Raw genomic sequence first — 26,866 nt, 5'->3', positions numbered from 1 at the left:
TGAGGTCAGGAGTTTGAGATCAGCCTGGCCAGCATGATGAAACCCCGCCTCTACTAAAAATACAAAAATTAGCCAGGTGTGGTGGTGTATGCCTGTAATCCCAGCTACTCGGGAGGCTGAGGCAGGAGAATCACTTGAACCCAGGAGATGGAGGTTGCAGTGAGCCGAGATCAGGACACTGCACTCAAGCCTGAGCGACAGAATGAGACTCCATCTCAATCAAGCAATAAATAAAGAAAGAAAGAAAAGGTGAAGTGTAGGAGGGGTTGCTCGGTACTCAGCATCAAGGATGAAAGCTGACTGCAGCCATTGTCCCAGATGAATTCAGTGGAATGTTCAGTTCAGCCCTGGGGATGAAAAGTTCTTCCAGGCTCCTGTACAGTGCATGCTCTTAAGGACAGAAAGCGTTTTATTTGCATCTAGACCCACTTACCCCCTGCCCCTCTGCTCAGTGCTTGTAGCTCTCTCTACAATGTTATTTCATCTTCTCATCCCTGCTAAATCTTTGCCCTGAAACATGCAGCTCCCTTGATCTGCACAAATGCTGTGCCCCACTCTGGCCCCGAGTCCCCCATTAGAGCATCTGGAGGAGATACCTACCCACTTTCCATGTTTTCTTTCTTCCTTCATACTAAACACACTTTCCTCCTGTATATGCCTGGCTGTGCAAAGTGGAGTTCATTGTTAAAGACAGATATAGAAACAAATAGTTACAATACTGTTAAAGACAGATACAGAAACAAATAGTTACCATATTGTTAGATATAGAAACAAATAGTTACAATAGTATTAAAAACAGATACAGAAACAAATAGTTACCATACTGTTAAAGACAGATACAGAAACACATAGTTACAATACAATGTAACAAGTTTTATAATGGGGAATAGATATACAATGAAGATTGTGGTTTCTATTAAAATGAACTCCAGAGACTCTCAAAGGAGCTATTTTTAGGAAAATTGTATTGTGAATTACATATGCAATTAATAATAATAGCTAACATTTCTTGAGCGCTATTCTAGTTGCCTTGTGTGACTTAATCCATGTAAACCTCAGAGTAAGCCTAAGTGGTACATACTGTTATCTTCCCTATTTTCGAGTTGAGGAAATTTAGGCTCAGAGAGATTAAGCACACAGCTAGAGTGCTTGAGCCAGAAGCTGAAGCTGGATTGCTTGTCTTATCTCCAGAGCCTCCCTCATAAGCACTATAAGTTCTCTCCAATAATGGCCAGAAAGCAATATGATGAAGTTTCTGTTTTTACCAGAAAGTTTCATCATATCTTAATATTTTGCCATCATTTTTTCAAACTTTTCAAACATAAAACAATATGGCTGTGCTAAGTGTAATGTCGGGTCCTGGATTGGATCCTGAAAAGGAAAAAGGGCATTTGTAAAAAAAACTGGTGAAATCAGAATAAAAGCTAATGTTTAGCTGTACCAGTGTTAATTTCTGAGTTATGTTCATTTCTGTACCATGGTTATATAAGATGTCAACACTGGGGGGAACTGGATGGAGGGGTATATGGGAACTCTTTGGACTACATTTGCAATTTTTCTATAAATTATCCCAAAATAAGACTTGTATTAAAAATGACAACGTTATGGATATAAAACTTCATTGATATGTTTCTCCCATGGCCTTTTCCTAGAGATCATCCTCATCCAGAATGTGGTATTTATCATTCAAAGGGCCTAACACAACTATTACTATATTAAATGTTAGTCATGAGCAATGCAGAGGATTTCTTAAGGCGCTTGGGTTTCAGTGAGGGATCAGGATCATGGGTGTTCCGAGAGACCTTGCCCCCCTTTCAGACAGGGGCACTGCCATGAGTCCCTCTCCCAATCAACCCAGTTTCACTCTCACCAACTACCCAGCCCAGACTTGGGCCCACCGTTGACCCCATAAAGGAGGCCACGCCTTCCCTGCAGCTCCTGTCGCTCAACCTTCCCTAAGCTGTGCACCACCCACTCACCCACATGAAGGCAGCTGGCTCTGAAGTTCTCTGGGCTTGAGGACAAAAAAAGACCTCTGTGAGGCTCTGTTACAGTCTAGGTCAGCAGACAAGAGTCCCAGGGCTCAGCCATCTTCTCTAGGAGAGCAAATATTCATGCCATATAGCGTGTTCTAAGAGTTCCCACAGGAAGCCCAGAAAGTTGTGTATTTACTCAGCATTCAAGGTGTGTACCCAGACCACAAACCTACCCTAGGGGGCCCAGATCTAGGACAGGGGATGGCCCAGAGCTCTGAAATTTGAGGTATTTCCCAGTGTCTAACAGTCATTAGAAGGGCAACAGCTCTGAGACCTTATTCAACTATTTATTGAAATATTTGTTTTTCCCTATTGTCTATTTATAAAGGTAACTGGGAGAACAGAGGTTCACAAAGGCTGTCAAAGAAGAAGCCTAGAAAGCCCACCAGGGAGGGTGGGGAGGGAAGCCCTGGGACCTGATCAAGGCCGTGCAAGCCCGACCTGCCCCATGACCTGAGGCTGACCCGCAACCCGAGGACAAGCGAAGAGAAGACAGTAGGGCCTGGCCAAGGTCTCTGGGAAAATAAATAGGCTTATCTATTGTCCTTTGACCTGCACATACTGTTCTTTTGCAGGGTAAAACAGACCCTCCATTTATGGGATTCCTGAAAGGTGACCAGGTGAGAGCAAAGCCCAATGTCCTGGGGAAAAGCTCTCAGCGCAGTGAATTCTGCATTCAGAGGTAGGAAGACTCCGGATGTGAACTATTTCATGGTTTTTTTTTTTTTTTCTAAAATTACGGAAAACAGAGGAATCTCCGCAGAAGCGGAAGTAGGAATGGGGAAGGCGGGGACGAGTTTAGACTAAGCTCTTCTGTGACCTCACTTCTGCTTTTGAAGTCCCACAGCTCTATAAGGTAAGGTTACTTCTGTTAGCGCTTAAGTCAGTATTTGAGGTGATAAGTTCATGTTTTCTCTGCTAATTTGCCTAATTTCTTCCGAAATTCCTATGAAGTGTACTGGATTATGAAATTAGTTTCTTCATAGGGACACCTGAATCATGTTTCAAAGAAGGATCATTATCTTAGGGTACAATATCATGATTTTATGATAACATAAAACTAGGTCATGCAGCCCTACTGTCTTGGGGAAAAAAAAACTTTCACAGTTTTAATAACAATTAGGATTATCATTGTTTATGTTTCCAAGTAGAAACAAAGTTTCTCATTCTATGTAGTCATGTGTGCTCCAAAGAGTTGTGGCCTGGAAGCCTGAAGACCTGAATTTTGCTCCAGTTCTGCTGTAACCATCTATTTGATAGTGGGCCTGAATTTCCTCATCTGTGAAGGAGAAGTGACACTCCTTTGTTGCTAAGAGGCTGCAATCATTGATACTCATTAAGCTGGAGAGGAAAGTGGGCATATGCAAATGTAAAATCCACATGATATGTAAACATATACTACATATGCAATGTATTCATCAAGGCATTATGATTAATAGTATTAAATGAGAAATGTTGATATCATAGTATTAGCAGAAGAAATTCTCTCTGGAGATAATTAATATTGAAGCTGGATGAATATTTATGGGACATTTGCCTTCCCAATTTTTCACAATGATTTTCAGGAAAGAAGTTTAGACAACTTTCCCTGGTAACTTTGTCTCAATGTCTAAAGGGTCTAATGGTGAGCAAAACATTCCTTTCATTTCAGCCACTGCTACCTTTACTCTTAATCCAATGGGGTGGGGCAGAAAGGGCATGGATTAGATAAGAGCCAGTCCTGGCTTGGCCACCTGTGCAAGGCAAATTACCCTTTAATCCCAGGCCCCTTTTCTATTAAATGAGGATAATGATAATGCCTAGAGCTAGTCTCGATGGAAAGTGCTTCATCAGGTGACAAAATGCTTATGATATCACAGATTCTGCAGTGTCATATTTATAAAAGACAAGGTGTGACCATTCTAAGATTGTAATCAATCAATTAACTTGCTACAATTAAATACAGCTACATGAAAGAATCAATCACATAAACATAATTTTTTTTTTTTTTTTTTGAGATGGAGCTTTGCTCTTGTCGCCCAGGCTGGAGTGCAATGGTGCGATCTTGGCTCACTGTAACCTCCGCCTCCCTGGTTCAAGTGATTCTCCTGCATCAGCCTCCCTAGGAGCTGGGATTACAGGCATGTGCTACCACACCTGGCTAATTTTGTATTTTTAGTAGAGATGGGATTTCTTCATGTTGGTCAGTCTGGTCTGGAACTCCCGACCTCAGGTGATCCGCCCACCTTGGCCTTCCAAAGTGCTAGAATTGCAGGTGTGAGCCACTGTACCTGGCTAACATAATCTTTTTTAAAAGTTATATTTATATATACATATACATGTAGATATATACATACACACATACACACACACACATAAATTTTTTTTTTTTTTTTTTTTTTTTTTTTGAGGCGGAATTTCCCTCTTATTGCCCAGGCTGGAGTGCAATGGCACCATCTTGGCTCACTGCAACCTCCACCTCCGAGGTTCGAGTGATTCTCCCACCTCAGCCTCCAGAGTAGCTGGGACTACAGGCATGCACCACCACACCCAGCTCATTTTAGTATTTTTAGTGGAAATGGGGTTTCACCATGTTGGTCAGGCTGGTCTCGAACTCCTGACCTCAGCTGATCCGCCCACCTCAGCCTCCCAAAGTACTGGGACTACAGTGTGAGCCACTGTGCCAGCTTATATTTTAACTTTTATTCTAGGTTCAGGGGTTCAGGTGCAGGTTTGCTACATAGGTAAATTGAGAGCCATGGAGGTTTGGTGTACAGATTATTTCATCACTCAGGTAATAAACAACGTGCTAAATAGGTAGTTTTTTCATCCTCATACATATCCCATCCTCCACACGCAAGTAGGCCCCGTGTTTATTGCTCCCTTCTTTGTGTCCATGTGCAGTCAATGTACATAAACATAATCTGGAATTAAAGAAGCCAGACACAGCAAAGTAGATGCAATCTGATTTTATGAAGAGAGCTTCTAGGAGTCTGGTCATGTTCTATTTCTTGATCAATATCTTGTTCATGAGTGTGTTCAGTCTGTGATCATTCATCAGATTGTGAACATAAGATGTGTGCTGTTTTCTATGTACGTATGTTATACTTCAGTGAAAAGTTAACTTTTTTTGTGTTTGAAATGATGGATATACTGATACTGTGATCTGATCATTATATATTATAAATATCAAAACATCACTATATACCTCACGGATATGTACAATTATTATTTATTAATTTTAAAATGTTAACATCTTTTGATTTAGAAACATTAGACATGACAGATTTTTAAAAAAACAGCAACAGGCCAGGCGCGGTGGCTCACACCTATAATCCCAGCACTTTGGTAGGCCAAGATGGGCGGATCATAAGGTCAGGAGATCAAGACCATCCTGGCTAACAAGGTGAAACCCCGTCTCTACTAAAAATACAAAAAAAAAATTAGCTGGGTGTGGTGGCAGGCGCCTGTAGTCCCAGCTACTTGGCAGGCTGAGGCAGGAGAATGGTGTAAACCCGGGAGGCAGAGCTTGCAGTGAGCCGAGATCACGCCACTGCACTCCAGCCTGGGTGACAGAGCAAGATTCTATCTCAAAAATGAATAAATAAATTAATTTAATTTAATTTAATTTAAAAAACAGCAACAACAAAATCTCCAGATATGCCAATATCTGGAAATAACTCCTCTTAATATTTTGGCATAGATTCTTCCAGAATTTTTTCTATAGGTATAAACATACGTTTTACAAAATGGGATCATACCATGCATCTTTGGGTAACCCAATTTTCTCACTGGATCCTATTTCACTCTTACAAATACTGACACACAAGAGTTTTTCAAACATCTTGGCTAAGTAGACAGTTTATTTATTTATTATTTATTTATTTATTTTTAGGGTTCCTAAAACTGGAGGTGGTGGCTCTAGGAGGATGCGCCTCTTCCAGTCATCGGGTTTCCCCTGGAAAGACAGAACAAATTCACATTCCCACCTGCAGTGGGTGAGAAGTTCCCTTTCCCCCACATCCTTGCCAAAAATGGATATTATCATTTCTTTTCATCTTTGCCAGTCTGGAAGTTATGTGCAACCCAACACAAGAATTACAGAAGAGGCCAGGAGTGGTGGCTCATGCCTGTAATCCCAACACCTTGGGAGACTGAAGTGGGCAGATCACTTGAGGCCAGGAGTTTGAAACCAGTCTGGGCAACATGATGAAACCCTATCTCTACCAAAACACACACACACACCAATTAGCCAGACATGGTGACACACACCTGTGGTCCCAGCTACTTGGGAGGCTGAAGTGGGAGGATCACTGGAGCCCAGGAGGTTGAGGCTGTAGTGAGCTGTGATTGCACCTCTGCACTGCACTCCAGCCTGAGCAACAGAGTGAGACACTGTCTAAAAAAAAAGAAGACAGCTGGGTTTTAAGAACCAATTCAGAGATAGAACAGAATTGGGGCTCCATCCCAACTCTGAATGAATAAATAAAAGACAGTTTCTTCAGCTGTAAAATGGGGTAAATAATAATCTTTCCCAAAGAGAAAAGCTCAATAGCTTAATCCTAGTCCTACCCACCCACAATGGCTCTCCCTTCTTCCCAAACTCCTTTTCAATCTTGTCTCCTCCCAGCAGCCTGAGTATCCCCATATGAATGTAAATCACATGACATGGTTTGTATCTGTGTCCCCATCCAAATCTCATGTCAAATTGTAACCTCAGTGTTGGAGGTAGGGACTGATGGGAGGTGACTGGATCATGGAGGCAGAGTTCTTATGAATGGTTTAGCACAATCTCCCCTTGGTACTGTGTAGGGAGTAAGTTCTCATGAGATTTGGTTGTCTAACAGTGTCCGGCACCTCCCCTCTCTCTCTTCTCCTTCTGCTCTGACCTTGTGAGATTCATTACTCCCCTTTGCCTTCCACCATGATTATAAGTTTCCTGAGGCTTCCCCAGAAACTGATGCTGCCATGCTTCCTGTACAGCCTGCAGAACTGTGAGCCAATTAAACCTCTTTTCTTTATAAATTACCCAGTATCAGGTATTTCATTACAGCAGTGCAAGAACTGCACTGATTAATACATCATACCACACCATCTCTGTCTTAAAACTCTTCTTCAGCCAGCTGTAGCACATAGAACAAAATCTAAACTTATCCTGGCTGACTTGGGTCCACCTGCTCTCCCTTTGCCTGCCCCACTGTAGATATGGTCAGGCCTTGATGTCTTTTGCCCATCTTTAAAAAATTATTATTGTGATTTACTTTTCAATTTTTTTTTTTTAATTTTTATCTTTTTAGAGATGAGATCTTGCTCTCTTGCCCAGGCTGGAGTGCAGTGGTGCGATCATAGCTCACTATAGCCTCAAACTCCAGGGCTCAAGCAATCCTCCTGCCTCAGCCTCCCAAGTAGCCCAGTTAATTTTTTTTTTGAGATGGAGTTTTGCCCTTGTTGCCTAGGCTGGAGTGCAATGGCACAATCTTGGCTCACTGTAACCTCCACCTCCCCGGTTCAAGTGATTCTCCTGCCTCAGCCTCCCAAGTAGCTGGGATTACAGGCAGGCGCCACCACACCCAGCTAATTTTGTACTTTTAGTAGAGATGGGGTTTCTCCATGTCAGTCAGGCTGGTCTTGAACTCCTGACCTCAGGTGGTCTGCCCACCTTGGCCTCCCAAAGTGCTGGGATTACAGGTGTAAGCCACCGCGCCCAGCCACTAATTTTTATTTTTTACTTTTTGTAGAGACAGTCTCATTATGTTGGCCAGTCTGGTCTCGAACTCCTGACCTCAAGCAATTCTCCTGCCTCAGCCTCCCAGAGTGCTGGGATTACGTTGTGAGCCACTGTGCCCTGTCAGCCCACATTTTTGAGGCTGCACTGGCCTCTGGGTTTCTTGAATGGGCAGTCCCTCAGGCCTGTGTCTTGGGATGCTCCTCCTCCCTCTCTTTCCTGTCCTTGCCAACTTCAGTTTAAAACCACATCCTCAGGGAGACCTTCCCAGTCCTCCTGCTATTTTCTCTCCCACCATCCTGTTTAGTCCCTTCACAGTTCTTATTACTATGTGTAATGACATGTTTCTTTGCTTACTTTTGTGTTTTCTCTCCCCACCACCTGGTAAGCTCAATGAGAGCAGAGATAAGGCCTTCTGAGTTTGCTGCTATATCCCCCAGCACCTAGGCCTGTGCCTCATTGTACATGTTCAACAAATATTTGTTGAATGTGTGAAAATAAGTATTTCAAAATAAAGGCTGTTGGAACTTTAAAATATTATGAACTTTGAAGGAGTGTGATTACGGGACTCAAGTTACATAAACAGGCAGCTGTAACCTTTGTCGCTCTGATTATAGATTAGCCTTCTTTCTTACCACATTGTTTTGTAAAATGTTGTAAATGACTGAAGGGGGCCAGGGAAGATCCCTTCCACCTTCACTATTGATCTTCATTATAGATTCACTTCCTTCTTAACTTTCTGACACAAAGACTTTACAACCATCTCATTGTCTAAGATGGAATGTTTTAATCCTACTAAATTTCTTTGTTTTCTGCCTATATAAGAAAGACTTTAATTTTTCTTTTTTTTATTTTGAGACAGAGTCTTGCTCTGTCGCCCAGGCTGGAGTGCAGTGGTGCGATCTAGGCTCACTGCAAGCTCTGCCTCCTGGGTTCACGCCATTTTCCTGCCTCAGCCTCTTGAGTAGCTGGGACTACAGGCGCCCACCACCACGCCCAGCTAATTTTTTGTATTTTTAATAGAGACGGGGTTTCACCTTGTTAGCCAGGATGGTCTCGATCTTCTGACCTCGTGATCCGCCCGCCTCACCCTCCCAAAGTGCTGGGATTACAGGCATGAGCCACTGCGCCCGGCTGACTTTAACTTTTTTACTTTAGATCACTGGCTCCATTTCTCTGAAGTCCATGTTTCCTGGATGGCTATTCCTGGCTTTGAGCTCCAATGAACTCTACACATAATCATATGTTCTAAATCATGTTACTTAAGGTTGACAAATGAATCAATAACTATTTCACTTTTCCTCCAGTTTGGTGGTGGGTAAACCCACACCCCGTAACAGGGTGAGATAGCTGCCAATTCTTTGTAACTCGTCCTTCTGGGCTGCTCTCTTCCTGATCTGAACTCTCCCCAGACCATTTCTGATCTCTCTCATCCCACATCCCCAAGTTGTTGACTGTATCACCTTCTGCAGCTCTGAAATGAAATATATACTGTCTTGTACTGTTCTTTTAGTGTTGGAAGTGCCTCCTGCCACCTTAGGGAACCATATATCAGTTTACACTAATCTAGTTTCTTCAAATGGCAAACTGTCTCAAGAGGGTGGGAGGGCTCAAGAAATATTCATCCATTCCGCATGCATTTATTAAGCACCTACGAAGTACCAGTTATTATATTAAACACCTAGGATACAAATACGAATAAGGCACAGCATTTCCTAACTTCAGGGAACTCACAGTCTAGGGAAGGGGGCACATAATTGTAATATTATGTAGCAATTGCAGTGGCTTGCTATGTAAAAGACAAAGGGGGCCAGGCGCCGTGGCTCATGCCTGTAATCCCAAGACTTTGGGAGGCCAAGGTGGGCAGATCACTTGAGTCCATGAGTTCGAGACCAGTCTGGCCAACAGCCCGGGGGTTTAGTAGAAACCCCATCTCTACTAAAAATACAAAAATTAGCCAGGCATGGTGGTGCGTGCCTATAGTACCAGTTACTCAGGGGTCTGAGGCAGGAGAATCGCTTGAACCCAGGAGGCAGAGGTTACAGTGAGCCAAGATCGCACCACTGTACTCCAGCCTGGGTGATGAAGTGACTCTGTCTCAAAAAACAAACAAAAAAAAAGACAAAAAACCACACAGGGGAAGGATACTGAACCCAGTCTGAGGAAAAGGAGAAGAGCAGGCTTCCTGGAGAGGTGCCATCTGATCCAAGTGAGCCAGATAAAGAGGACAAAGGCATTACCAGAAGAGGGAACAGTATCAGCCCAGGCCTGGGTGGAGAACAGCACTCTGTGGGCAAGGCAACAGTCAGCAGTTTAGTGTGGTTAGAAAATAAAGTGCAAGTCAGAAAGTGCTGAAAAATAAGTCACCGAGATGGGCTGGTGCCTGTTCAGGGAAGCTGCTGGAAGTTAAGGTCGGCAGCTTGGACATTGCTATAGAAAGAGGTCACTGAACATTTTAGCCAGGAATGGAGTGGGAGGTGTTGGATTTGGGGAGGACGCGTTTGGAGGCAGGGAGATCTGGTGAGATATGACCAGGATCTGCCCTGGGTCAGTGGTAACGAAGAGGGAGAGTCAGGTATAGGTTTAAGAACCTTTAAGAAGTAAAACTGGTAGGACTTCGTTATTGATTAAATGTGGAACAGATTAGAGAGAGAGAGAGAGAGAATCAGTAGCTTGAATGACCTCATTTTGATGGAATCCCATCGACAAAGAGAATACCAGGGAAGCAGTTTGGTGAGATGAGGGACGTGAGGTGACACTTAGGTTTGGGATATGTTGAATCTGAGGTGCTTGGGGGACGTACAAACAGCTTTAATTTTGAGTTACTTATTTTTGTAATATAATGGCAAGATGTGTGGTTTGCAGATTAGCATCTCCCTTCACTGAGCTCACTTGTATTCAGCGGTTAGGATATTTCACCATGGTAGGTGCTGGGGTACCCCATCCAGGTCCCTTTTACCCCCAGCTGCTGTGAGGGCTGACTGATGACAACTCACAGCCCCTCCTTCTCCTGGGAGTCAGGCTCCCAAAAGGCAGTCTGGCCCAAACATACAAAAGCTCGGCCCCCAGTATCACGGGGGCATTACCTTTGCGGTGCACTTTGGGCTTCCCGAGCTCCCTGGAGGGATCAGCCTGAAGCTGGTCTCCAGCTGAGACCACATCCTTGCTTGCCTTTCCCCACCCTGTGCCCTCTTGCCTCCTCATTCCCCTCCTCCTGAGACCACTGCCCCAGTGAATCACTTGCTCAAGAATCCTCCTGCTTCTTGGGAACCCCACCAGAGACACAGGAGAAATTGGGCAGTTGGGAGTTGGTTGGCCACAGTTTCAGGAATCCACAGACGTAAAGAGGGGGCTGAAGGTGAACTTTATTCCTCTGGACAGAGCTGGTAGTGAAATGAACGATAGTGGAATTGCCTTTATCCACAGTACAAGGTCATTTGTGTCATTTTTATTAGTTTTTAGTTTATTGGTTTTATTAAACCACAATTCTCAATCTCTGAGTCAAAAGCATTTGTCAAAATTCCTGCTTACAGACTATTAAGGTTCCTGAGTTTGGAAGGAGTTCTTTTTTCCTGAATTCCATGTTGCCCTTCCCTTCTTTACTCTCCACGTTTGAAATGATGTCACTGAAAGCAGGTGCTCTTTGGTGGTTGAGATGGACCCACCCGTCACCCCAAGACTGGATCCATTTTCTCCCTTGAGCTCTTGTAGTATCTTTTTGCTTCTCTAAAGTAGCGATTCTGGACACTGTCCATGGAATTGCCCATGTGTTGCCTATTTAGTCAAAGAAGACTCAAGAACTGAGCATAATTCAGAGTTAACATGGCCTTCTTCTTTGTTATCTCATCAAACGTGCTTACAAACTATGTATTGAATGATAAAAATGAAAGATTAAATGAATGAATGATCATTATTGCCAAACCAGGCAAGTTCCATATAAACGCAAATTGGTTTTCACTGTGCAATGTCCTTTCGCTGTATGTCTCTTTAATCCGTTTGCTCCATTGCCTCCGATTGGTGGCAAAGACTACATCTTCTATTTCCCTCTTATCCCTGCAATAGACTACAGAAATCGTGTTTGACGGAGTAACATTAGTCAGTCAACACTTATTGATCACAAACTATTTTAAGGGTATTTTAAAGATGGAGATTTAAAAATAAATAAAACACAGTGGTCTTTAAGGAGCTCATGATGGCCTGAGTATACAATTTGTTCTTAAATAGAGTGACTTGTAAAATACATAACTACATTTGGTTTAATATTTGTTCCTTTGTAAACTTCTCATAGAAATAAATTCACAAATAATTAAAACATTCTTTGCAGACCATGTGACTTAATTTTGTCAGCAATTATGGCTGGTATGCCAATCGGGCTCTGGCTCTAAGTGCAATCAATACATTACTGCTTAGCCAAAAAGGCAAAGTTGCTGGTTCAAGTCCTACTGTGTGTACCTGTAGGGGAACTAAGGTCTTCACTGTGGGATGTGTGTGAATCTGAATTTAAATTGCAGGCTGGAAAGGCTTACTTTCAACAGCATGCTTCTTTAAAGTTCCGACACTAGGTTCCTTGCTTCAGGCTTTGAAATGAAATCAAAGCTGGCTTTGACCTTGGCTTTAGCTTTGGTCTAGTAATAGCCTGATAGGTACATCTATGGTAGCTTTTTTTCTTTTTTTTTATAACTCTTTCCCTTGAAAGACAGGAACACTTTGAATTTCTCGGCATCTGTGAGGTGAGTCATGCATTTTATAGGCGCAGAAATTGAAAGAGGAGTGACTTGCGTATGGTCAGATAGCAAGTCCAAGAATCTGATGAGTCCAGCACCACAGGGCCACCCAGAACTACTTGGCCTGCTGCCTATCCTCTTGTCCCTCCACTGCACTAGGCATAAATGTCAGTAAAGAAAGGAAGTGTGGCCCATTGAGAGAAAATGTGGCACAAGCCAAGAGTTCACAGCACTGGAAGAGGTAAAGGCAGATCCAGGTGGAGGCTCTGTTCTGCCCAGTTGATGATGAAATACTGATAGTGGATTTCTTCCTTTTCACCTGTTCCTGCCCCACTTGCCTCTGAAAGTCAGCCAGCACACTTTCCTCAGCAAATGGGTGGTGGGTTCTGGGCCAAACAATGTTATAATAAAAGCAAAAAAGCTAAACTATGCCATTGGCTCTGACTGCCTTAAAGGGTTTTTGTCTCTAAGCTAGAAGATATGCTTTCTTGTACTTTCCCTGTGGGGATGGAGGCATTTTACTTGTCATCTATAGAAATTCTCCTACTTTCGGGAGTGTAAATTAGTCCAACCTTTGTGGAAGACAGTGTGCCGATTCCTTAAGGATCTAGAACCAGAAATACCATTTGACCCAGCAATCCTATTGCTGCATATATACCCAAAGGATTATAAATCATTCTGTTATAAAGACACATGTGCATGTATGTTTATGGCAGGACTATTTACGATAGCAAAGACTTGGAACCAACCCAAATGCCCATCAGTGATAGACTGGATAAAGAAAATGTGGCACATATATACCATGGAATACTATGCAACCATAAAAAAGGATGAGTTTATGTCCTTTGCAGAACATGGATGAAGCTGGAAGCCATCTTTCTTAGCAGACTAACACAGGAACAGAAAACCAAGCACCGCATGTTCTCACTCATAAGTGGGAGTTGAACAATGAGAACAAATGGACAAAGGGAGAGGAATATCACACACCAGGGCCTGTCAGGGAATGGGGGGCAAGGGGAGGGAGAGCGTTAGGACAAATATCTAATGCATGCAGGGCTTAAAACCTAGATGATGGGTTGATAAGTGCAGCAAACCACCATGGCACAGGTATACCTATGTAACAAACCTGCACAGTCTGCACATGTATCCCAGAACTTAAAGTAAAATAAAAAGAAGAAAAAAAACTCCTACTTTTTTGGCAATAATGGGTGTTAGCAAAATGATTCACCATCTATTGAATACCTATTTGAGCCAAGTACCATTGGGCATTTTTTTTGTTTTGTTTTTTTGAGATGGAGTTTTGCTCTAATTGCCCAGGCTGGAATGCAATGGGGTAATGTCAGCTCACTGCAACCTCCACCTCCTAGGTTCAAACGATTCTCCTGCCTCAGCCTCCCAAGTAGCTGAGATTACAGGCACCTGCCAGCACGCCTGGTTAATTTTTGTATTTTTAGTAGAGATGAGATTTCATCAGGTTGGCCAGACTGGTCTCGAACTCCTGACCTCAGGTGATCTGCCCGCCTCAGCCTCCCAAAGTGCTGGGATTACAGGCATGAGCAACCGTGCCTGCCCCCATTGGGCATTTTACTTGGTCTTTTTAAATCCTCATGACAACAGATATTTATTAAGCAACTACCAAGTGCCAGACACCATGTTGGGGGCAGGAGACACAAAAATAAATAAGGCACAGTCCCTACTCTCTGGAGTTATATAGACTAGTGTGGAAGATGTAATCGTAATCAAGTAACTGTAACACAGCTTTATAAGGACGCCAGTAAGAGGTGACCCCGGAAGGTGACGGGAACACATAGGAGGAGCCCCTAACCTGATTTTGGGGTCCCAAGAAAGTCTTCTTAAAAGAAGTGATGTCCAAGCACTATTAGACGGGAGGGAATTCTTTTTAGAGACAGGCTCTTGCTCAGCCGTCTAGGCTGGAGGGCAGCGGCGCAATCATAGCTCACTGCAGCCTCGACCTCCTGAGCTCAAGGGATCCTCCTGCCTCAGCCTCCCAAGTAACTGGGACCACAGGTGTGCACGTCACACCCAGCTACTTTTTAATTTTTTTTTTTTTTTGCAGAGATAGAGTCTCACTATGTTGCCCAGGCTGGTTTCGAACTCCTGAACTCAAGCGATCCTCTTGCCTCAACATCTCAAAGTATGGGGATTACAGGTGTGAGCCAATGCACTCAGCCCTAGATGGGAATTGTCGGCTCCAGACTTATCTCTGAGCCTCACAGAGTTTGTGGAAGATAGAATAATGACCCCCAAAGATGTCCATATCCTTATCACCAGGACCTGTGAACATACATGGCAAAAAAAAAAAAAAAAACTTTGTCAATGTGATTAAGCTAAACATCTTGAGATGGGGAGCTTATTTATACTGAATTAGCTGGGTGGGTCCACTGTAATCACATGTAATCCCTTATAAAAGGAGTCAAGGCCGGGCGTGGTGGCTCACCCCTGTAATCCTAGGGTCGCCTGAGGTCAGGAGTTTGAGGTCAGCCTGACCAACATGGCGAAAACCCGTGTCCACTAAAAATACAAAAGTTAGCCAGGTGTGGTGGCACATGCCTGTAGTCCCAGCTACATGGGAGGCTGAGGCAAGAGAATTGCTTGAACCCAGGAAGTGGAGGTTGCAGTGAGTCGAGATTGGGCCACTGCACTCCAGTCTGGGTGACAGAGCAAGACTCCGTCTCAAAAAAAAAAAGAAGGAGTCAAGGTCCGGTGTGGTGGCTCATGCCTGTAATCTCAGCACTGTGGGAGGCCAAGGCAGGAGGATCACTTGAGCTCAGGCTGCAGTGAGCTATGACTGCACCACTGCACTCCAGCTTGGGTAACAGAGTGAGACTGTGTTTCTAAAAGAATTTGTGTGTGTGTGTGTGTGTGTGTGTGTGTGTTTTAAGTAAATAAATGAAGAGGGAATCAAGAAGGTCAAAGTCAGTAGCGGGAGATGTGACAACAGAAGCAAGAGATTAGAGTGATGTGAGGCAGGGGCCATGAGCCCAGGAATGCATGTGACCTTCAGAAGCTGGAAAAGGCAGGAAAACAATTTATCCTTAGAGATACCTGAAGGAGCCTGCCCTGCTGACACCTTGGTGTAGCCTGCAAGACACATTTTGGACCTCTTCCACAATTGTAAGAGAATAAATTTGTGATGTTTTAAGCCACTAGGTTTGTGGTAATTTGATACAGCAGCAATAGAAAACTAATACAGAGTTTAAGATATAACTTGCCCGGTGTCACAAATTAGACAATGATGAAGCCAGGATTAAAACCTAGAGTGAATAATTCCAAAGCCCAAGTGGTCTTTCCTCAGAGCTCATGTTGCCTCTTAGGAAACCCTCTGGGTCTTCATTCAATATAATTTGAAGAACTTGTCTATCAGTCTCCCTTCTCTCTTGCCTGAGGCACAAATATATGCTCACGGAGACAGTAAGTGGCATTAGATGCAAAAATGCTGGAACGCGAGAGGACGAACATCTGCAGATCAATGAATGTTTGTTTTCTGAATAGTATTGTGGAAAAGGAACTGGATTAAATGTTAAGAGACTTAGTTCTAGTCCTAGTACTGGTATTAACTAGCTCTGAGACTAGAGCAAAGCCCTTAACATTTCTAAGCCTCTGTTTTGCTCATCTGCAAAATGAGGGCTTAAGCTAGATAGTTTTTGATATTCTTTTAGTTTCAACTTTCTACAATTCCTCAAGACTACCAGTATGTCCTGCCTCTTCTCTCCAGGACACACACTTTGAGGCCATTTGAGCCTCTAATGGGAGTTCAATCTTAGCAACTGAGATGCCAGTTCATCTATTATTTAGCCAAGGACAAGGAAAGAGACCTCTCCTTTTCCAGTGTCAGCAGAGATCATCTTAAAGTCCCTGAGTTTTAGAACCTCTCCAGATCAGCTGAAAGGTCACTTAGCAACTGGCAAAGTGGAAGAGAATGATCTGAGTTTGTAAATTCTGATATGGCAGTAAAGTCTTATTTGAATGGTCCTAGATGAAAAATAGTTCCAGCTAGTTCTGGAAATGGCCATACTCCAGGTCATCTGGTGCTTGAAAGAGGAGCTTGAAATAAGATCTGGACCATTGGCAAATGATCTCAGGGGCCACGGTATACTAGATTCAAGGCTGTTTCAGGTTGTGAGTTCAAGCCAAAAGCAATACTGAGGCTTGAGCTAAGCGGGAGTGATCCCTGTGGGTTTCAAACAACGTTAATGTTTATACTTGCCATGTCACAGCCTGGCATATTTGAAGCGTGGAAACCACAGCACAAATTTCCCTCTGTCTCTCTGTGCTGGTTCGAGGTATAATCCTACCTATTCTGCTAATGTTACCCAAGTTGGGTCCTCGACATTTCTCTGTTTTCTGCACTGTAGATGCCCTAGAATATTAAGGAGGCAAACATACTGATTACTAGCCTGATCAATCAACAAAAAATAAATAATAAACACACCCATGGCCTTAAAGGACTTTTCCTTCTTGACATCTCTCCGCAGCAGGTGACACTCATCACTTTCTCCTAAAACCTGTTTCCATCCTATTCTGGGATGCTTCACCCACTTCCTCTTCCGGGCTGCCCCTGCTTACTTTCTACCTCTGGCTCCTCTTCTTCCCTTTGCCTGCTCACTCTTAGTCTTCCATTTCTATACATGGTTTTTAACTTTCCTCTGCACATTATCTCCCTTGACAACCTCGTCCCATCTCAGTGCTTTAACTTCCTAATGCGGACCACACTGAAGTCTGTAGAGAGCTCTAAGCTGTCTCTCGAGCCTCAGTCCCACATACTGAAGACACTGGGTCACGCAGCCTGGGCTGAATCCCATCTCTGCCACTCAGAACAGCTGTATGAATGTGATCACGTGACTTCAACCTCTGTTTCCTTATCCATAGAATAGGGAGAATCATAGAATCCACCTCTTAGTGTTGTAGTAAGCATTTAGATGTTAATTCTGTGAAACGATTGGTTCGGAGTATTCATTTCATAAATGATCTCTCTCTCTTTTTTTTTTTTTTTTTTTTGAGATGGAGCCTTGCTCTGTCACCCAGGCTGGAGTGCAGTGGCACAGTTTCTGCTCACTGCCACCTCTGCCTCTCGGGTTCCAGGAATTCTCCTGCCTCAGCCTCCTCCCAGGCAGCTGGGATTACAGGCACACACCACCACACCTGGCTAATTTTTGTGTTTTTAGTAGAGATGGGGTTTCACCATATTGGCCAAGCTGGTCTCAAACTCCTGACCTCAGTGATCCGCCCGCCTTGGCCTCCCAAAATGTTAGGATTACAGGCATGAGCCACTATGCCTGGTCATAAATGATATCTCTAATTGTATTTTAATAATTGATCTTTAGAACTTGAAAACTTTGCTAGCACATCAACACATTCCTCTTCTCTCCAAATAAGCAAAACCAAGCACTTCACACAATCCATCCAGTGATCTCTACTTCTGTTAGTGGCGTCACCTACCTTCTCGCTTTCCAGACCTAAGAGTTTGAAATCAACATTGAGCCTCTTTCTTTTGCCCCCACATGTAGTCAATTGCCAAGTCCTGCCTCTCAGTTCAAATCTGGTCCCTCCTCTCCATTCTTTCCCTAGTAGCCTAATTTACATTGCTCAGGGTCACAGTTCCCTAACCAGTCTCTCTTCCTCTCACAATCTATTCTGCACCTCACAGAAACATTCATGTTGGCTGTAATTGCACACTCCCTGGTCCTAAACAAACTTCCACTGACTCACCCTTCTTGTTGAGTAAAATCCAACCCCTCAATGCGGCATTCAAGTTCTAGCATGGTATGATGGAGGCTTGGCTCAGAGTGTGTGTTGAAGGGCTGGGAGGGTGGGGACTGCCCTCTGGATGGCATGAGTAGGCATCAGCTTGGAGTGGGAGAAACTATGAGTCACTTGGTTGTTTTCAGTAAGTGGCAGAGAGTTTAAAAAGAGAATGGATAGCTACATTCTAAATCGCAAAAAATGTAAAAAATCATATGGGCATGAATAACATTCAGCCACAAATGTTTATGAAGCTTCTGCTGTGTGCCAGACAAAATGGCTGGGTATTAGGACTATGACAGTGAAGATAACACAGCCCTTGCTCTCAAAGATTTACAGTTGATGAGAAAGGCAGACAAATCCAGGGGCCATTATAATCCACCATGACAGCTGCCGCACTCTTCTGTGGGGATGTGCAGGAGTGGCACCCACATACGCGGGCATTTGGAGAAAGCGGGAAACCTTCCAGGAGGAAATGATGTCTTCGCTGGGACAGAAGTAAGAAGAGTCAGCCAGGTAAGGGTGGACAGGTCGGGGTCGGGAGAGGGTGTTTCAAGGCCAAGCGGATGGCCTGGGACCACCAAGAGATAGAGAGAGCTTGGTGGGTTGGTGCCATTTGGCTAAGACTTACCTGGGGACAGAGGTGAGTGATGTTGAAAGATATATTTCAAAACATCATGCTAGCCTGTAATCCCAGCACTCTGGGAGGCCGAGGCGGGCAGATCACGAGGTCAGGAGATCGAGACCATCCTGGCTAACACCGTGAAACCCCATCTCTACTAAAAATACAAAAACTTAGCCGGGCGAGGTGGCGGCGCCTGTAGTCCCAGCTACCCGGGAGGCTGAGGCAGGAGAATGGCGTGAACCCGGAAGGCGGAGCTTGCAGTGAGCTGAGATCCGGCCACTGCACTCCAGCCCGGGCGACAGAGCGAGACTCCGTCTCAAAAAAAACAAAACGAAAAACAAAAACAAGAACCAAAAACATCATGCTGTACATGATAAATATGTCCAATATTATCTGTCAATTAAAAAATCGTATTAAAAGGTAAGGTTAAAGAGGTAGGCAGCGAATGGATAATGAAGGACTGTTCCATGAAAAAAGGATTGGCTTTCACCCTGGAGGTGAAGAGACTCGCGAGTTCTCAGCAGGGGAGTGCGTCAGATTTTCTTTATTCTCAGAAGCTGGGGAAAGGGCTGGCATTTTAGTTGGGAAGAGGTTAAATACCCCAACAATTAGAACTCAAAAGAATTTCAGTTAGTGACAAGATAATTGTTCTTGGCTCTGTATCTCTGACCCTTGTGAGGTTTAACAAACAAGGGAAGTCATCAACTAATTTATGTGTTGTTGTCTAAATAAATGTTTCTCAGGATCGTAATTATAGGATGTCAAAGTCAGAAATGGCCTCAGACAGTGTCTGCTTTAAAATAAAAGCATTGGTGTATTCAATGGTGGGACCTTGCTTTTTTTTCTTTTTTTTTTTTTTCTGGTTTGTTGCCTTAATTTAGCACCATCCACCTTCTGTGGCCCCTGAGTAACTGTAAAACCCAGGGTGGAGGCTCTGCCTGGGAGGGCACTGAGAGGGCCCTGGCCCAGCCCAACCCCCTGCTCAGGATGATGAGGTCATGCTGGCTCCCACAATACAGGCACAGCCGGTTCACTAAGAAAGAGGTGGGAATGGGCCGGAGAGGTCAGGCATCCTAGGAGGAGGGAAACTAGAGCCTTGGTATATTAATAGATACCACCCCCTTTAGCCTAATTTTCAAAGACAGTGATACAATGACTCCTCCAGATCCAGACTCGAAAAGGCTGGCTTAATAGAATTGAGTCCTGTGCAGCATATGTCATTAGGAAAAAAAATCCATCTTGATGGCTTAGTCATTACAGTGGCTTCTGCAGCAGAATGGAACAGCCCTGGCAATGGGTATTAGTCACACACTAGAGATGACTAAGATTTGATTATTTCCCACAATAGAGGTTGAAAAAATGGCTCCCCCAACTCCCAAGTGTTTTTTAAGGTCCCTGGAAATGTCAGCATCATCACCACTACCCTAAAACTGGTATCACCAATCTGGAGAATAACTCCAGACTTTGAGTTAATACTATAAAATGGGCTTGCTTTTCAGAAAATACCTGCCTTTTTATTTCATCTGCCTGTGAGAGTTCACTGGCAAGCGTTATTGTGTAGTGCAGTCTCTTGGGAGAGATCTTCCTGAATTCCTACTCTGCAACCATTACTTAGCTATATATCTTTGAGCAAGTTACTTTAACCTCTCTGTGAATCTGGGTCATCATTTCTAAAATGAGAATAATAATATCTACCTTATAGATGAATATTAAAAGAGGTAATTCATATGAGGTGCTTAACACAGTAAATGCATTTCAGGAAACCATTTTTTTTTTCATTTATGGATTTCTGTTGTTGTATTGGGATAAAGTCACACCAGGGGAAAGAAGTTGACAGGGACAGACAACACTATAAATGTTAGCTCTTATTATAATTCCAACCACAATTTCAGATAATCTTGTTCACTTGTCACAAAACTGATGATGACAGTTACAACACTGTCTGGGTGATTGGTGTCAGCCTAGCATTTTACAGATTCTGGGGGAACGTATGTCTCCTGTGATTTACCTGCTCTTATCATTTGTCCAATATTCAATTAGGGGCAAGGTACCTTTTCTAATCAATCTCAATTGAAATCTATCTTCACACATACATATGATAGCAACGTCAAGGGTCTTAGACCTTGAGGTGGCCCTGGCTTGCAGATAGACACTATGTAGAATTTATAGCCCCTTTGCAGTTAGCTCATTATGGTCCTGCAGACTTCCTCTCTACAGTGTCTGTGTTTGCACAAGAACACGTAACACTTGTTTTTCTTTTTCTTAATGCTTTAGCCACTTCCTATTTTTCCTAAATACTTGGGCTCCCCAACTAAGGAGACACTGACTGTGAGATTTTGTATATAAACCACTATGGATCCCAAAGAGAAAATGGATAATCCAAGAAAAAAAAAAAAGCTACACCCCAATTACTTCCACATCTTCCACTGTATGGTTGCAAATTGCATTTGTTCCGTCAGCCATTTACTATCTATTCAGCACTCACAATGTGTCAGGAAAGGCACTGGCGCTTGTCCAAAGATGGAAAGACGTGGCCCTAGGCTCAAGAAGTGCACACCAATAGAGGACCTGAAGGAAAACAGATACTGCACTTGGCCAAGTGGCTGCAGGGACCACGGGCAAGCCAAGAAAAAGGAGCTGTGTGTGCTATATAAAAAAATATGTCTGTGCTGGTGCATTTTCTGTTTTAATGTTTGTTTGCCTTTTTTTTTTTTTCCTATTAAACTTCTGTAAGCCAGAGTCATCCATGGTGCCTTCCTGGTCTCACAGAGCTCCAGGGCCTTGTCCACCCTGTGCCCTGCAAGCAGTTCTTCCCTCGCATTCCGTATATCCTGAGCTGTGTAGGGCCTGGTGAAATCAGGACACAGCTGTTTCGGCACAGCTCAAGTCTCTGTCGACGTCTTTTCCCTCCTGTGGTGGGTTCAAATTCAGACGTCATCCTAATAGAGCAACAGAAACCTATGAATGTAAAAACAGTTTTTCCAAAACGCATTTTCAGAAAGGGTGCTAAGCACGTTATACAAATTATCTCTCTCTCTCTCTCTTTTTTTTTTTTCGAGACGTCCAGGCTGGAGTGCAATGGCGTGATCTCAGCTTACTGCAACCTTTGCCTCCTGAGTTCAAGCGATTCTCCTGTCTCAGCCTCCCGAGTAGCTGAGATTACAGGCGTGTGCCACCACGTCTGGCTAATTTTTTTGTATTTTCAGTAGAGACGGGGTTTCACCATGTTGGCCAGGCTGGTCTCAAACTCCTGATCTCAGGTGATTCACCTGCCTCAGCCTCCCAAAGTGCTGGGATTGCAGGCGTGAGCCACTGAGTCCCAGCCCAAGTTATCTCTTTTAATGATCATAACAAATCTATGAGGTAGATATTATTATCCTCCTTCTAGAGATGAAAAATAGAGGCACAGAGAGGCTAAGTAACTTGCTCTAAGTCACACAGGTAATAAGTGAATTTTCCAGATTATGAATCCAGGCAGGCCTCTTACCAGAGCCTGGCACCATACAGTATTGTTTATCCATGAAATCTCACTGTTATATAAATGAAATTTTTTAAAGAGGGATGGTGAATTCACTTATTAGATTGGCAAAGATTGGGGAGCCAAATTACGCGCAGGGTGAGAAGGGCCTGGGGGACGGTGTTTTCTGTCATCCATGTAGATACGTAGATAAGGTGACGAACATCCATTCCTCCACTCCTAACACAAGTCAGAATTTGTTCAGGTAGCCACCTATCTCCAGTTCCAGAGAGCAATTTGAGGATTTTAAAGCAGTGTTTTTCAAATTGTAGGTCATGATCCGCTGGTGAGTCATGAAGTCCATTTAATGGGTTACAACTAGTGCTTTTCTTAAAAAATGAAATTGAGGAGAAAATGGAGTGTATGGTAGCACCTTTCATTTGGAGTTCTGGCTTCTGTGAGAAAACAAATGTCTTTATTATGGAAGCCAATCTGTGTTGAGATTGTTGTTCCTTTGCAGCTGAAAGCCTCCTGGCTGATTCACTGGAAGTGTGAAGTGTGTGATATTTCTGGAGGGCAATCTGACTATATGTGTCAAAAATTTAACTGAACATACTCGATAACGCCATTTCTAGGGGTATATTTCAAGGCAGGAAATGACCGGGTGGACAGTGTACAAGCATGTTCATAGAATCAATATTTTTAATTGCAAAACATTAGAAAACATGTAAATAATCATCAACAGAGATTCAACTATATCGTATTCTACATTTTATACAACAGAATGCTATGCAGTCAGTAAAATAAATTAATAAGACTTAGAAAGTAGCAAATTGGGCCAGGTGTGGTAGCTCACGCCTGTAATCCCAGCACTTTGGGAGGCTGAGGGAGGCGGATCACTTGAAGTCAGGAGTTCGAGACCAGCCTGGCCAACATGGTGAAACCCCATTTCCACTAAAAATACAAAAATTAACCAGGCGTGATGGCACGTGCCTGTAATCCCAGCTATTTGGGAGGCTGAGGCATGAGAATCGCTTGAACCCAGGAGACGAGAAGCAGAGGCGGCGCCACTACACTCCAGGCTGGACGACAGAGCGAAACTGTCAAAAAAAAAAAAAAAAGGAACAAATTGCTCATATCATGTATTAGCATAAAAAACTAGAATAGGAAATCAGTCAAGCCAATGAGTTAAAATGAAAAGTTAAGACATCTGTGATTTTTGCAACCACTAATATATAATTGATACAGGCAACAAGCATCATTAGATGCTAACACCACTGAGTAAGTAGGATCAGGAGGCTTTATGATTTCAAAAGACCCCCCCGATAGAGGAAAAAAGGAATCTTTACATCTGGCAGAGGCCACTTTTACCAAGTAAGAAAACTTTGCATTCCCAACAATGGGAGAAACTCACACAGTGAGCCCCTGATGCCAAGTCTCAACATCACTTCGATTATATCCTTGTCGGAAAGATTTAACCAGAATCTAGTCAAAAGGAAGCAAAGCCATAGTGTACAGCCTTCCACAAGATGATTGGCTTGGACTCAAAAAATGTCCATGTCACAAACAACAACAAAATGTGAGAGGGAATATTCTGAGCAGTGATGTCCAATAGAAATGTAACGCAGGCAAAAGGTGGAATTTTAATATTTTTAAAGCCACATGAAAAAGTGACAAGACAGGTGACATTAATTTTTTTTTTTTTTTGAGACGGAGTCTCGCTCTGTCCCCCAGGCTGGAGTGCAGTGGCCGCATCTTAGCTCACTGCAAGCTCCGCCTCCCGCGTTTACGCCATTCTCCTGCCTCAGCCTCCCGAGTAGCTGGGACTACAGGAGCCCGCCAGAAATTAAATTTTAATAATGTATTTTAATCCAACGTAATCAATGTATTCTCATTTCAACATGCAATCAAGAAAAATTTGAATTTAGAATATTTGAAATTGAATATTGAATTTAAAATTTGAATATTTAAAATTTGAATACTGAATATAAAATTTGAATATCTGTGTATTCGATAATATTACTGTATTGATGTTAAAGTTGTTGGTAATCATTATGAACTGAATGTTTGTGTTCTCCCACAATGCATATGTTGAAGTCCTAACACCCAATGTAATGGTATTTGGAGCTGAGGCCTTTGGGAAGGAAACATATTTAGATGAGGTCATGAGGGGCAGGACCCTCGTGATGAGATTAGTGTCCCCATAAACAGAGGAAGAGATGTCAGAGCTTTCTCTCTGTCTCCAACACGTGAGGACATAGTGAGAAGACAGCCGACTGGGTGCGTTGGCTCTTGCCTGTAATCCCAGCACTTTGGGAGGCCAAGGCAGGTGGATCACTTGGGTTGTGAGTTTGAGACCAGCCTAGCCAACATGGTGAAACCCCATCTGTACCAAAAAAACGAAAATTAGCCAAGTGTGGTGGTGCACATCTGTAATCCCAGCTACTCAGGAGGCTGAGGCAAGAGAATCGCTTGAACCCAGGAGGTGGAAGCTGCAGTGAGCCAAAATTGCACCACTGCACTCCAGCCTAGGTGACAGAGCAAGACTCCATCTCAAAAAAAAAAAAAAAAAAAAAATGCTCGCTTCAGCATATACTGAAATTGGAAGGATACAGAGAAGATTAGCACGACCCTTGTGCAAGGATGACACACAAATTTCTGAAGCATTCCATATTTTTAAAGTGTTCTACTATAAAGACACATGCACATGTATGTTTATTGTGGCACTGTTCACAATAGCAAAGACTTGGAACCAATCCAAATGCCCATCAATGATAGATTGAATAAAGAAAATGTGGCACATATACACCATGGAATACTATGCAGCCATAAAAAAGAATGAGTTCATGTCCTTTGCAGGAGCATGAATGAAGCTGGAAACCATCTATTCTCAGCAAACTAACACAAGAACAGAAAACCAAACACCTCATATTCTCACTCATAAGTGGGAGTTGAACAATGAGAACACATGGACACAGGGAGGGGAACATCACACACTGGGACTTGTCAGGAGGTGGGGAGCTAGGGAAGGGATAGCATTAGGAGAAATACCTAGTGTAGATGATAGGTTGATGGGTGCAGCAAACCACCATGGCATGTGTATACCTATGTAACAAACCTGCATGTTCTGCACATGTACTCCAGAACTTAAAAGTATAATAATGAAGGAGAAGGTGAAGAAGAAGGAGGAAGAGGGAGGAGGAGGAGCAGGAGGAGGACAGCCATTTGCAATCTGTAAGCCAGGAAGGGGGCCCTCACCAGGATCTGAGTCAGCTGACACCTTGATCTTACACCTTCGACCTCTGAAATTTTGAGAAAGAAGTGTGTGCTGTTGAGGTCACCCAGTCTATGGCATTTTGGTATAGCAGCCCAAGCCTACTAATACGGTCCTAATAGTACTTTGTGCTATAGGAGAATGCTGTTATTCTCAAGAGACACATGCTGAAGTTCTTGGGGGTAGACTCATGATATCTGCAACTTGCTTTCAAATGCTTGGACCAATTATACGTAGATGATAGGTAGATAAATAGAAATAGAGATAGAGCAAGCAAAGAAGCAACTGTTAATAACTGGTGAATCTAAGAAAAGGATATTTGGGTGTTTACTATTTTTCCAACTTTTTTCAGATATGAAATTTTTATTTATTTATTTATTTTTTGAGACAGAGTCTCACTCTGTTGCCCAGGCTGGAGTGCACAAACTTGGCTCACTGCAACCTCCATCTCCTGGGTTCAAGCGATTCTCCTGCCTCAGCCTCCCGAGTAGCTGGGACTACAGGCACGTGCCACCACGCCCAGCTAATTTTTGTGTTTTTAGTAGAGACAGGGTTTCACCATGTTGGCCAGGATGGTCTCGATCTCTTGACCTCATGATCTGCCTGCTTCGGCCTCCCAAAGTGCTGGGATTACAGGCATGAGCCACTACACCCAGCCGACATTTTCTAAATAAGAAGTTGGAAAGCGTAGAGTAAAATGATCTGAGAGAAAAAGAATCAAAATAATGACATTTCATATTGTTTTATAGTTTACAGTGTATTTTCACATATATTAATGTGATCCTTTCAAATATCCATGGAGGTTGATACATCGTGTGTTTTATCCTTATTTTGCAGTCTTCAAAAACATTTACTTAGTGCCTAACCATGTGCGAGGCATGGTACATACATCCTCTCCTTTCATTTCTACAAGAACTCCGGAAGGCAGATATCAGCTCTCCCATCCACGGAGGCTGTGGTGGGGTCCCGAAGCTAGCAATCTGCAGAGGTGGCATCTGAATGCAGCTTTGTCCAACTCTGAGGCCTGAGCTCATCCCTCTGTTGGCATCCTGTTTGAGATTCCTGTTTTACAGTTGTAGGAATGGAAACTCAGAGAAGTTAACTAACCTGTGCAGTGTCACACAGCTACTCAGGGGCAAAGCCAAAATTCAAGCCAGAACGTCAGTCTCCTATTCCAGAGCTCAGACCTCCTTCCAAAGCGCCTGTAATGAGCTCTCTGGAAACAGGTTCAGGCTCTAACCTAGTGGCTCATGTGATAAGAAGTCTCAGCACACAAGGGCCCT

At 43.3% G+C, this 26,866-nt stretch overlaps 2 long non-coding RNA genes and 1 pseudogene across 4 annotated transcripts; 2 read left to right on the top strand and 1 right to left on the bottom strand.

Moving 5' to 3' along the window:
* Positions 1 to 2,050: 2,050 nt before the first annotated feature.
* LOC123573030 (uncharacterized) lies at positions 2,051 to 6,528 on the top strand. 2 transcript variants are annotated; one of them, XR_006697736.3, is made up of 4 exons: positions 2,051 to 2,184; positions 2,612 to 2,656; positions 2,786 to 2,892; positions 5,911 to 6,528. It is a non-coding gene; the product is annotated as an uncharacterized lncRNA (long non-coding RNA). The 2 variants fall into 2 exon arrangements; XR_012434859.1 differs by having other exon boundaries at positions 2,612 to 2,892.
* Positions 6,254 to 26,813, bottom strand: LOC123573028 (uncharacterized). Of its 2 annotated transcripts, none has more exons than XR_012434899.1 (2): positions 26,691 to 26,813; positions 6,254 to 6,414 (listed from the first exon to the last, which is right to left on the bottom strand). It is a non-coding gene; the product is annotated as an uncharacterized lncRNA (long non-coding RNA). The 2 variants fall into 2 exon arrangements; XR_006697734.3 differs by lacking the exon at positions 6,254 to 6,414 and adding an exon at positions 19,150 to 21,791.
* LOC123570856 (U6 spliceosomal RNA) lies at positions 24,888 to 24,987 on the top strand (annotated as a pseudogene).
* Positions 26,814 to 26,866: the final 53 nt, after the last annotated feature.

The sequence above is a fragment of the Macaca fascicularis genome, chromosome 1 (assembly GCF_037993035.2).
Source record: "Macaca fascicularis isolate 582-1 chromosome 1, T2T-MFA8v1.1".
NCBI classification, from domain to species: Eukaryota; Metazoa; Chordata; class Mammalia; order Primates; family Cercopithecidae; genus Macaca; species Macaca fascicularis.
Note: the sequence above shows the minus strand (reverse complement) of the source record. Positions and strands in the feature narration are given on the sequence as shown.